At 44.9% G+C, this 12,956-nt stretch overlaps 1 pseudogene; it reads right to left on the minus strand.

Moving 5' to 3' along the window:
• The window catches only part of LOC142433466 (testis development-related protein pseudogene), an 85,932-nt pseudogene extending 76,539 nt beyond the window's left edge, over window positions 1–9,393 (minus strand).
• Between the last annotated feature and the right edge of the window lie 3,563 nt (window positions 9,394–12,956).

Raw genomic sequence — 12,956 nt, forward strand, 5'->3', positions numbered from 1 at the left:
AGAGTAGGACATGTGTCTACTTGTTCAGCAGTAAGTAACAAGGCACTCCTACTCCTCCCAGACAGAATAGTATCAGCAGAGTTTGAACTCCCGGTTATGCCCAGCAGCAAAAAGCAGTCCCTTTCCTCAGGTATCACTCTCCCTAATCCCAGGTTTCAATGAAAGCTAAGTGCGGGTCCAGCCCCACTTGTACCGAGGCCTAGTGAAGAGTCAGAACTTCCACCATCTCTAAGTGCCAGTGAATTCAACCCTCCAATACAATGCCCATGGAATCCACATTGGGAGTAATAATGGAATACTTCTTACCCTCTTAGTCATGGGTAGTACCAATAGAGGCCAAAAGGAGAGCCTGAATCCTCGATTCAATCAGTAATAACAAGGAGTCGTCCTCCCCAGGGGTAAATGAAAGCCTCCACCAGATTCAAGAAGCTGAGTGCACACCAAATGAATGAACCCAAAGAAATCCATGTCAAGTCATATTATAGTCAAACTTCTGAAACCTAAAGACCACCACCACCAACAAAAAAATCTTGAAAGAAGCAAAAGAAAAATGTCACCTTACTTAGAACAACTTGCAAAGAAGTAGATTCTCATCAGAAACCATGAACGCTATAAGACAGTTGTACATATTTCAGGAGTTAAATGAAAAGAGGAAAAATTTTTAAATGATCATATAAATGAAAATTAAGACAATGGCTAATAGCTAGCCATTTGTTGTTCTAAATAGAAAGAAAACTATGAAAGAAGGAGTCTTTGGACATTAGAAAGAAAGAATAAGAATAAAAAGTTCCAAAACCAAATTCACTAACATTAAGTCAATTCTCACACTATAGGATGAGTAGAACTGTCCCTGTTGATTTCTGAGGCTGTAAATCCTTACTGGAGCAGAAAACCTCATCTCTCACCCAAGGAGCAGATGGTGGAGTAGAACTGCTAAACTTGCAGTACCGTCCAACTCACAATCCACTAGGCCACCAAGGCTCTTTAAAAGGAACGGTAAATACAATAGAATTTGCTTCTTCTATTGAGCTTTAAAATTATGCTTGACAGCTGAAGTTAAACTATAACTCAACTGTGGCTTTAAATATATTTAGCAGAAATGCACAAGACAATGTCTTGGAAGAAGAGTGTCTTTTAAAGGCAAGGATGGCAATGTTTCATTTTACTTATTTTTGACATGTTGTCAAGAGAGACCAATCCATGAAGAAAGACATTATGCTTGGTAAAGTGGAGGGGGCAGCAGAAAAGAAGCCCTCAACAAGATGGGTGGACACAGTGGCTGCAACGATGGGCTCAGGCATAGGAACAATTGTGAAGATGGCACAGGACTGGACAGTGTTTCATAGGGTCTATATGGGTTAGAATTGCCTTGCTAGCACCTAGTCTTTCAGTTTCTCAACAAATAAAAAAAAGGAGACAAACTCTTACCATACAACCCAGAAACCACACTCCTGGGCATTATCCCCAGAGCAATAAAATCTTACTTTTACAGCGAATCCTGCACACTAATTCCCCTCGTAACTTTATTTGTAATAGCTCAAAACTGGAGATGATGAAAATGTTCCTCAATAGGTTAATGGTTAAAGAAACTGTGGAACATCCATGCCATGAAATAGTGTCCAGCAGTAAAAAGAAATGAGCTATTGATACATACAGGTTACATGGCACAAGATTAATTAATTTGCATAGGGAAATAACATTCCAAATCAACTAACTTTCCAATGGGGAAATTCTCTATCCATGTAGGCTCAATAAAATCACAAGCGTCTTTATATGTAGAAGTTTAATGTAAAAGAGTGAGAGTCAGAAAAGATGTGAAATAGTCACAGAGTTGAACTTGTGTAATCTGAGGAATTAATCCATTTTTCCTGGCTTTGAAAATGGAAGGTAACCACAAACCAAGAAACACAGGCAGCCTCTAAAGGTTGACAAGAGTAAGGAAAGTAATCTCTCCTAGAGCCTACAGAAAGGACTGCAGCTCTATCTGTATCTTGATTTTAGTATCAGGAGACCCATCTCAGACTTCTGATGACCACAATTGTAAGATAATAAATTTATGTTGTAAACCACTAATTTTTTTGGAAATTTCCTACAGCAGTCATACAAAAAAAGTAATACAGTCACCTACTAAGGTTAAAAATTAACCCACTCAAAGATGGCTTTCTGCAAAGGTAGTAGTACTGTCGAGTAAGCGATAGGTTCAAACCCACCAGCCACTACAAAGGAAAAAGATGTGGCTGTCTGCTTCCACAAAGACTTACAAAGCCTTAGAAATCCTATGAGTTGGACTTAACTCAATGCAGTGGATCTGGTTTTTTAGTTATTATCCTAAGGTAATGGTCAACATATCATAGCTAAAGCAATTCATATTCACACATCGCCAATTCATCGCCAATTATAACAATTATAGAAATCTTGCCTCAGACTTGTAGAAGAAAAAGAAAACATGTTACTCCCTATTAAACAGAGCCTGCTAAGGTAGTGCAGATATAGAGCGAAAGCCTTGTCTCAAGCCAGTTAGAAATTTTCAAAAAACTTGTTGCTATGTTAGGAAAATAGGCTATCATGTACAGGGTATCTATATATGTTTTGCCCTTAGGTAAATATAGTAGTAAAATGCACTGAATTAGAAAAAAAGGTAAATTAATGCACATAGTAAAAAGGGCCATCTTACATTGGGCCTCTACTCAAGTAATCCCTCAACACAGAAACACTTTGTTCTAATAATCCAGCACTCTGAGATGCTCACTTCCCAACACGATCACTGAAGACAAAGCAGGTGCATAAGCAAATGTGGTGAAGAAAGCTGATGGTGCCCAGCTATCAAAAGATATAGCGTCTAGGGTCTTAAAGGCTTAAAGGTAAACAAGCAGTCATCTAGCTGAGAAACAACAAAGCTCACATGGAAGAAACACCCCAGCCTGTGTGATCATGAGGTGTCGATGGGATCAGGTATCAAGCATCAAAGACGCAGAGCAAAAAATCATAATGTGAAGTGGGGGTGCAGAGTGAATCCCAAAGCCAATCTGTAAGCAATTGGACATCCCCTTAAAGAAGGGTCACTGGGAGAAGACGGGCCAGTCAGGGTGCAGTGTAGCACCGATGAGACATACAGCTTTCCTCTGGTTCTTTAATGCTTCCTCCCCTCACCCCACCCCCACTATAATGACCCTAATTCTACCTTACAAATCTGGCTAGCCCAGAGCATGTACATGGGTACAGATATGAGCTGGAAACACAGGGAATATAGGACAGATAAACTCCTCCGTGCCAATTTTGAGAGTAGCCAGACCAGGAGGATAAGGGGAAGGTGGGGTGGGGGGTAAAGGGGAAACTGATCACAATGACCTAGCTATTACCCCTTCCCAGGGGGTGGACAACAGACAAGTGAGTAAAGGGAAACATTGGACAGTGCAAGACATAACAAAGTAATAATAATTTATAAATTATCAAGGGTTCATGAGGGAGGGAGGGAGGGAGAGAGGAAGGGAGAGTGAGGGAGGGGGGAAAGGAGGAGCTGATACCAAGGGCTCAAGTAGAAAGAAAATGCTTTGAAAATGATTATGACATCATTAATGGACCCTTTTAGCCTCAGGATTCTATTAACCCTCATATTCTGCCACACTCCAAACTACTAAGACAAGATATGAAGAGATGAGCAATAATGATTTACTCGTGGATAAGACTGGTCCTACCCTCCAAACAATAAGGCACAGGTGGGGTATATACTCGTTTTTGCAAAGCTTAAGAAGGCCTACTTTTAACATCAATGTTAGCTCTCCAGGATGAAATCAATAAAGACCACTCCTTCTCTGATTCCATCAGCATACCCAGTAACTGATTCCAGGAAGAGTTTCCCGTTTTGTCAGGCCCTTGGATAAGAGAGAGAAATGCAGAAAGAACCTGTACACAAGGAGGGGCCACACTTTCATGAAATACATTTTATACATTAATGATGAACTTGGGGGAATACTGAACAGCATTTTTAAGAATCTGAGATTGAGAAGTCAAGCACTTGGTAAAGCTAATCTTGAGTTGCTTTGTGTTAGAATAGTTATGCTAAGCTGTCAAGTGGCTCTTTTTCATAATAAAAGTGTTTATGAATGCTAATCAGAAAAAATGCTTTAAACATTATCTGAGGGATGCAGATCATACATAAACAAATAACATGCTTTCTTCAGAGTCATCGTATGACCCATTTCAAGCTACTGTGACCATGACAGCCATGCAACAGGAATCTGTAACAATTAGGGAAAGGCTAGTACAAAGAATTTCAACTCGTAGTACATGGTTCGTTAGGCTTCTTGAAATTGTATGTTTTATATATATATATACACACACACAAATGTGTACTTTTCTAAAAAGTGTATTCTTGACTTTCATTGGATTTTCACAAGGGTTCAGACCTACGATCTTTATCTATTCTCCTATTCAGCAAAGCAGAAAATCTTCAGAACATACTCCGGCTATTTATTAACTAAAGAGAAAATGGGTCTGTTCAAGCAACTTACCCAGTCTTTGGGTTAATAAGTCACATGTCGGTCTGAACTAACATGGCAAATATTGGAAGGGACAAATTTAGTAGCACCACAAAATTTAGGTTGCTGCAAAAGGCTGGAAAGAACAAAAAATCACTATTGATATTTTGACTGAAACAAGTAAATTTACATGTAAATTTCAATTTGTAGGTCACCTCTCTGCCACTCCACTAGATCTTGGACAATCTTTCACAGCCTATATATATCAATTAATATGCATTCAGGAAATATGGACTCTTTAAAAACACTGATTTAAATAGAACTCAGTTAAGAAATGAAAACGTGAAAATATTTCTAAAAAGAAATTCTAATGGTTCTACATTTTCTTCGTATTTGTATCATTACCCTTTCCATAATACAGGAACAAAAAGTTGTTTGAGAACTAAGGCACTTAAATTGTAAGATTGGAAGCAGAGTGGGAGGAGGGGAGGTACGAAGAAAAGAAAATTAAAACACACATCTTTGTGTTATTTTCCTGAGGCAGATCCACTGTAAATCACTAGCTCAGGGTTCAGCAAGCTTATTCTGCAAAGAGACAGACATCAAATGGTGTGCGTTTGCAGGCCTCTGATGAAACTGCTCCTCTCTGCCCACGGAGCACTAAAGCAATCACAGACAGCGTGCAAATGCAAAGGGGTGGCTGTATCCCAGGAGACACAAGTGGGAGACTAGGTGTGGCCAATGGGCCATAGCTTTTTTCACCCCTGCCCTAGAACAACAAAAGCCAATCATGTCGATTTAGGACTGGGTGGCAGTTTAAAAGCCTATGTCTTCCATTTCTAGAAAGGGCAAAAACCAATCTATGGGGTGGGAGGAATACGGCAAGGCCACATGCAAACTCTTCTGGACAAAGGTCTGTGCAGTTGTCAAACATAGTCTGAATACAATTCCATTTCTCTTCACGAAAGTTCATCTCGCAACTACTTTGATCAAGATGTTCCTTCTAAATCTAAATGCCTCCAGATAATCCTTGAAAACAAGAACAGCAACTGTCCAGAATAGAGATAGCACCAGCATCTCTTTGTGCATTCAGTTTGTCAGTGTGGGAACACATACATGCATTTGAACCCACTAGTTGAAAGCCAGAATCACTTCCGAGGGTCTTCCCATCCAGGAAGACCTCACAGCTAGGAAAATGATAGGTTGGGCTGGGTGAAAGGATTATGACATCTCCGGGGCTCCTTATCACTCCGTGTCTGCAAAGTTAACTATCTCCTCAAATTAGGGAGCATGTTTTGATTAGGATAACTACAGGATTTTTTGTCCAAACTGAGGCACTTTTGAGAGTGATGTAAACATGTTGAGACACCAGGCATAATCCAGAATGTGGCACTAAGGGGAAAGTTCGAGGCTTGAACCTACCGGAAGCACGCCTGGGTAGAAAAGCCTGTTGATCTACTTCTGACAGACCACAGCTATTGAAAATTCTACGCATCACAGTTCTTCTCTGAAACAGAGGTCAGCATGCGTCAGAATCAACCCCAAGGTAACTGGTTGGGTTTATCAGCATGGTCAATCCTCCATAGAGGAAATGTTCAATGGCCCCCAAACCAAAGGTAGCTGTCTATTCTCTATGAAGGATAACTTGACACTACTCTAGCAGCCAGGCCCATGGAAACACATAACCTCCAGTCCCCCTCAGGATAAATACGAGAAGCAGTTTCTTGCTTAGGCACTTGAAATGGGCACCGAGGGACTGACATTTTAATTTGTTTAAAAGGGACTTTAAACAATTTGTTTAAAAGGGAGGGGTTTAAGAAAATCATTGATAAATTCCTCCTTTTTTTCTAAATAAGCAATCAATGTTTATTTTATTTTGTTGCTAAATAATTTTATGAGGACATAGTCCAGACATTATACCATTCAATAGTTCAGTCATAGATAATTCTTATCTACGACCTTTACTGGAGATGCATAAATAAACAGGAAAAAACATGTACACAGCAGGACAGAGTACTTTAGTCTTTTTTTCACCAGATAACAAAAGAGGGAAAGATGCTAGGTCATAATGCTTATCTACAGAAAAGGGCACCAAAAAGAACATCCTAAAAGGTTGTTCTCCCTCACCCCCACACTCTTGGCCACATTTCTCCAAGGTGGTGATGCTTGCCTCAAAAAATATTTCTGAACAAAAAAAAAGGTTTAAAGCAACCCCAAGGGTTTTTCTCTTGTCCAGTGCTCTTCTTTGGTTTGTTTTCCAGCAGCATCAGAAAGCCAGACAAGTCCTTTGTGACTCATCCAATGACTCTGGCTTTAAAAGGTGTTTGCCAGTGGAGAAACGGTCAATTATGGAGCTGATGAGCAACTTTTCAGGGGAGGTAAAAGGAAAAAATAATGTCTAATTCTCAAACCTGGAAATCTCTAGGAAAGCAAATTACCTGTTCCTTAAGTGCACCATCTCTCTTCCCCATTACCAGCTTTGGTCTGTCTCTTCTTTTGCTTACTGCTAGCCGAAACTCTTAAATTATGTGTGTGCCACCAGCCAAATAAATTTAAGCTACTGTGGCAGAGCCAATTAGAATCTCTTTTCCTTCTTTTACTCAAAGAATTAGAGACTTGGACTTAAGAAATGAAAAGTTGCCATCAATGTTTATTTGACTAGGCTAGTCCCTTTCCTAAACAACCGCTTTCGGGAGTCCTGGAGCCTGCATAGTGATTGTGTCAGAGATCCACAAGCATAGTCAACACATCATCACTTTGCTCATCTCTCTTCATCTATCTCCTCAACACAGGCAACAAAACCACATCTTTAGGGATCTTTGGTCACTAGCGGCTTACACGGACTCAGAAGTGTGCAAATAAGAAAAAAGAGAGAAGATTGACTCTGAGTAAGAAACAGAAAGCATCCGTGCTCAAGCTGTTTGACTTTGGCAACAGGGTGTTATGAGTCTGTGAATTCTTTTCAAAGCATCAAATGCATTGATGAATTACTCACTGAACAGGTTAATCTAACAAACTTGACGTGTCAAATTCTTACATAACTGCGACCCATTTATCAGAGCTGTTATTTAGCCAGGTTATTTGTTTTTAAAGTGTTTTCCTTAAAATGACTTTCTATAGCACACTCCTAACCAATCTCTGGTTCATTTTAATTTCGTTCTCACAGCAGCAATTTTGTGATGGTTTCTGAAATTGAATTGACTTGATGTCAGTGAATTTGTTTTTTTAGGTTGGCTATTTCAACTCCTATAAAAATCTACTCTTTTTCTTTCTAGTAATAAATTTTGGTAAAAGCGCATCTAAGAGAAAATTTTAAAATACATGTAAGAGAAAATCTAAAAATACCCTAACATGATCTGTCCTAACTTCCATCTCCCAGCATACTGTTAAAATCATAGATCTAAATACTCATGACCTTTAAAGAAGGACAAGAGGTTGTGTTTGTGTGTGTGTTTGTGCGCGCGCGCGATGTGTGTATCTATGGAATGTGAGTAATTAGAACAGGTAGGGGAGAGCTAGAATTGGGTAGAACAATAGAAAGTAAATTGAGTCAAATTTTAAGTCTTAACACATTTGGGTGAATCACCCTACTACATTTGAACACATATGCACAAATCATTACAACATGTTAACTCAAATGGATGCCACCTATCTAGATTCTGTGAGAGGTAAAATGTTGGCTGGTAGCTACAAGAAACAAAATATCTAATTATTAACTGTGAGAATTGGTTTGTTCTTGTATTGTAAATATGTCCTTTGCGTGCAAGGAGCTCTCTTTGACCTCTCAAGTTTGGAGTTTGGAGACCAGGAAAGACATGGAGGGTGGGGGGAAGAAATCCCATAACCACACAAGTAAATCTTTGACCTAGTAAGCAAATACGTTTTTGTTGTTGCTGCTGGGTAAAATGTGCACGTCTTCCAGAAATTAGACACTGCAATAAAAATGTACCAGCTCAAATTCAAATTGCTCACTAGACAGATGGTTAATTATATTCACAGCCGCATATTTCACTGGGAGAGTTTCAGACACTCAGCCAGTTTTATTTGATTAGCCAGTTTCCCAGTTAATATGTAAAATGACAGTTACTTGGGGGTTTTTTGTTCCCCTCTAAAAACATATTTTAAATAAGTATAAATTCGTCTCAGCGACGAGAACGTCATTGCTGTAAATAAATCGTTTACTCAAATGTTACCCTCTGAATGCAAATAGTCTCTAGCGGTTCAGAGAAGATCAAAGGAGCCCGTTTTCTCAAGAGCAAAATATTTCAGGAACTATCCATCCACTGCTAAAAACAATCGAAGAGATTCAATTCTTGCGTTAAAAGCGCCTTATGTGCTCATATGAAACAGCTTTGCCGGCCCTACTTGCAAGTCCTATCTTTGGAGATATGTGTCTATCTTTTGAGATATGAAACGTTAGGGAAAGGCCACACAGCTAAGTATACTACTGTGCACAAAATTCAACAAGATGCTAGGATCTAAAAGCCAGCAGCGAAATATGCAGAAACACACTACCAACACACAGCTAGAAGATCAAAATCATGAAGTGTGCTGCTGTCAAATTGAGGGGATGTATACATACTCATAGATACATATATGTATCGATGTGTGTATATACATCGATGTATATAGGCGTATGTATAGGCATATACATATACATATATATATATATAACTTCCAAAAGACAGAAAACCTTGCGCGGGTGATTCGGTCCCTCACGCATTAGACAGACAGAAGCAGTCAGGCCGAAAACCCAGGATTCCTCAGCAGAAGGGCGCCCGCCCCGCAGCGCATGTTGCCCGCTCCGGAGCGGAGTGCGGCCCAGCTCCGGAGCCGGCCGCGAACCACAGGGCGTGGAGCCCCGAGCGGATGCGCTGTTCTCTTGGTCACAGCGGAGAAAAGCTCGGCTAACCATGCGGGAAAGCATCCATCCCACGGCCGCCCGGAGCGGGAAGGGGTCGGGACCCGTTTCCACCCAGGTGCGGTGGGGAGACAAGCTCCGCGGGGCCTTAACTTACCGGCCAGCAGCGCGGCTCCGCTCCGGGGGCGCGGGCTCCTCCGGCGCTTGGCTGGGTGCGAGCTCGCCTAACGCTCGGGAGCCACGGGCGGAGGAGACGCCGGCGAAAGGGCTTCGCACCTTTGCTGCTGCGGCTGAGGCGCCCGGCCTGAGCCGCCGCGTGGGCTTTCCCGCTGTCGCCACGGCGTGCCGGCCCGGGGCCCCATCCCCTGGCGCGGCCCCGCCCGCCCTGTCCGCAGCCCTGGGCCACCGGTGCCCCGCCGCTACGCCCGGCCGAGTGCCGTGAGGGTGTGCGTGTGCGCGCGCGCGCGCCGCCGTGCCAGCCCACTCGACCCCCTCCCCCACCCGCCCCTCCCGGCCGCGCAGAGAGGCCTTTCCTCGATTGCAGTGCCTGCCAGGGCGAGCGGAGAGCTGCGGTGGCCGGCTGCACACGCGCGCGCGCGCATACACACACACACACATACACACACACACACACACATACATACACGCGCGCGCGCACACACGCGCGCACACGCGCGCCATTCTCACACAAACCTTCTCTCCTCCGTTCCATCAGCTCCTTCCACCCCGCGGCCACCCGGAGCCAGCCGGAGAGCCGGCGACAAGGCCTGGGCGGGGCGGCGGGGGAGGGCGAGGGGGGGGCGGCTAGTAGGCAGTGACCAGACTCACCTCACAGGCCGACTCGCGAGTCGCACGACGCCGGCGGGCCGCGGCCAAGGCTGGGCTGTCGCTGTCCGCCCCGCTGCCGCTACTGCTGCCCCGGCCGCCGCTCCATGCGCGGGGCCGCCAGGTGGATGCGCCTGTCTCGCCGGCTCGCTGCGCGGAGCGCCGCCGCGGCCGCAGTAGATAGACACAGGCAGGCGGGCCGCCTCTGGTCCCGAGCCTCGGCGCCTCCTGGGCTCCGGGCTGCTGCCCAGGTCCGTCGTGGCCGGGCTACCTCGGGCGGGCTGCGTGCGGCGGCGGCCGTCTGCGGAGGGCAAAGGAGAAAGGGCGGCTGCCACGGTCGTTCTGACAGCCGGCGCTGTGGCGAAAAGCTGCCGCTGCCTCCACTGTCGCGGCCGCTACTGGGGTGGCGGCGGCGGCGGCGGCGACTGCTGCTGCTGCTAATGATGCTACTGGCTTTCCTTCCCGGGTTCTCCCTCTGCCTCGTCCCCCCTTTTCCCACCCCCCTTTCCCCTCCTCCTCCTCCTCCTTCTCCTCCCTCTGACGCTTTTCTCGGAGCCCCTGCGGGCGCTGCCTCCCCTCCTTTCCCAGAGCTGCCTGGTCCATTCAAATAGGTGCCCAGACTGGGGCTGATTGCGCTGGTAGGATCGCGGTTGCCCCTGCCATTGTTTCCGTCAACGCAACTGTTTCGGCCGGACCCGTTACCCCCTCTACTCCTACCCGCCACAGCCCTCCCTGCCCCTCCAGCTCTCGGCTTACCCTCTCTACGGTCCCTTCCCCGTGTGCCCCCTCCCACTTGGTCTGTCCATCCCTCCCTTCCTCCCCTCAGGAGCCCGGGAGCGCGCACCGCGCGGCCACCTGTCATAAAGGGCGCGCACTCCCTTTCCCTACACCACACCGCTCCCCACTCGCATGCCTGCAGCCCGTCCAGTCCACTGCGCAACTGACCACTGTCGCATTCTTTCCCCTGGCAGACACACAACTAGACACCATTCTCCCACGCCTTTTGGGGCAGTTGTGTGTGTGGAGAGGGGCACTCTGAAGTTTAGGGGAGAAGATTTGAATGGCTTCTTCCACCAAGCATCTAACCATTCAACCTCCACCCACGCTGTGCTTCACGATCTCAGCCCCTGGGAGGGTGTGTCATGCTGGAAGGGTGTGGATGAAGGGCCATTACCTGGAGAATTGGAGATAGGTCTTGTGTGCATTAAGGAAGAGGGAGACATGAATATGACCAGGAAGGAACTGAGATCTTCCTGACCGCTGTTATTGAGAAATTCATCAGCTGGCCATTTCCCTTCAGATTTCCGGGGAACCCAATGGGGAACAGCGAGAGATTGAAGAACAACTTGGACCGTTCGGTGCTTAGAGAGCCCTAGGTGGAAGGCTGTGGCTTGAGCAATTGAGCCTCCACCACTAGGAGCCAGGGCAAGCAATGGCCAGGATGGGGTTAGAACAGAATTGAAGCTAGCTACTGTGTATACACTGTCTCCAGTAAGCAATTGTCAAAGCACAGCTTCTGCAGTCAGACACAATCCAATTTCAGGTTTCTCTGCTGTGGCAGCTGCAACCTCATTTTGCTACCGAGGCTGAAGCTTTGAGATCTGATGTGTGCACCTTCTTAGGGTTAGCCTCGGCAGAGCCTTGATGACACCCTCTCCAAAAACAGCTGGGGAGGCTGTTTTCTTCCCCCTGGCGTAATACCGGGGGTAAATGTTCCACATACCTCTATGGCAACAAGGTCTGGCTTACCTTAACAGGTTTAAGATACTGTTCCACGGCTCTCTCATCCCTAAGCTGGAAAGTGCCCACCTGAACACAGAATGCCCTTTTACAAGCCTTTGTTTCTATGCTTTTGCTTTTGTCATTTCATTTACTTGGAATAAATTGTCTTCTCATTCCCTCCTCTAGTTTTATCGATCATCCGTAAATAATCATTAACACATACTGAATCCTTACTCTGTATCAGACATTGTGCTAAGGAATTCTCTATATAAATTCAAAACCCAGTATCATTTAGTCGATTCTGACTTGTGTTGTTACATGCCAGCAAGTCAGTTCTGACTCATATCCATCCTGTGTGCAAAAGAACATAACTCCACCTGGTCCTGCCTCATCCTCACAATTGTTCTTATGTGTGAGCCTATTGTTGCAACCTCTGTGTCTGTTCATCTCTTCAAAGCTCTTCCTTTTTGTCGCTGCCCTTCTATTATGCTCAGTGCCATCAAGTTGATGCCGACTCAGAGCGACCCTAAAGGACAGGGTAGAACTACTCCTGTGGATTTTTGAGATTGTAAGTCTTCACGGGAGTAGAAAGCCCCACCTTTTTCCTGAAGAGTGACTGCTGGTTTTGAACTGCTGACCTTATAGTTAGCAGCCCAATGTATAACCCCTAAGCCACCAAGGGTAGCTTAGTTTTTGTTTGGGGCTCCTTCTATTATACCAAGCATGAATAGCCTTTTCCAAAGACCGATAATCTCCTGGTAGCATAGTCAAAGTACAGGAGAGAGGTTTTGCCATTCTCACTTCTGAGGCAAATTCTGGCTGCACTTCTTCCAAGACAGATCTGTTTATTCTTTTGGCAGCCTATATTCTTCATCAGCACTATAATTCAAATGCATCGATTCTTCTTCAGTCTTCCTTAGTCAATGTCCAACATTCACATACATACCATGACTTAGTTCAGGGACACCTTAGTTCTCAAAGAAACATGCTTGCTTTTCAACATTTTAAAGAGATCTTGTGTAGCACATTTATCCAGTGCAATGCAACATTTGATCTCTTGACTGCTGATG

This window comes from Tenrec ecaudatus, chromosome X (genome assembly GCF_050624435.1).
Source record: "Tenrec ecaudatus isolate mTenEca1 chromosome X, mTenEca1.hap1, whole genome shotgun sequence".
Classification (NCBI taxonomy): domain Eukaryota; kingdom Metazoa; phylum Chordata; class Mammalia; order Afrosoricida; family Tenrecidae; genus Tenrec; species Tenrec ecaudatus.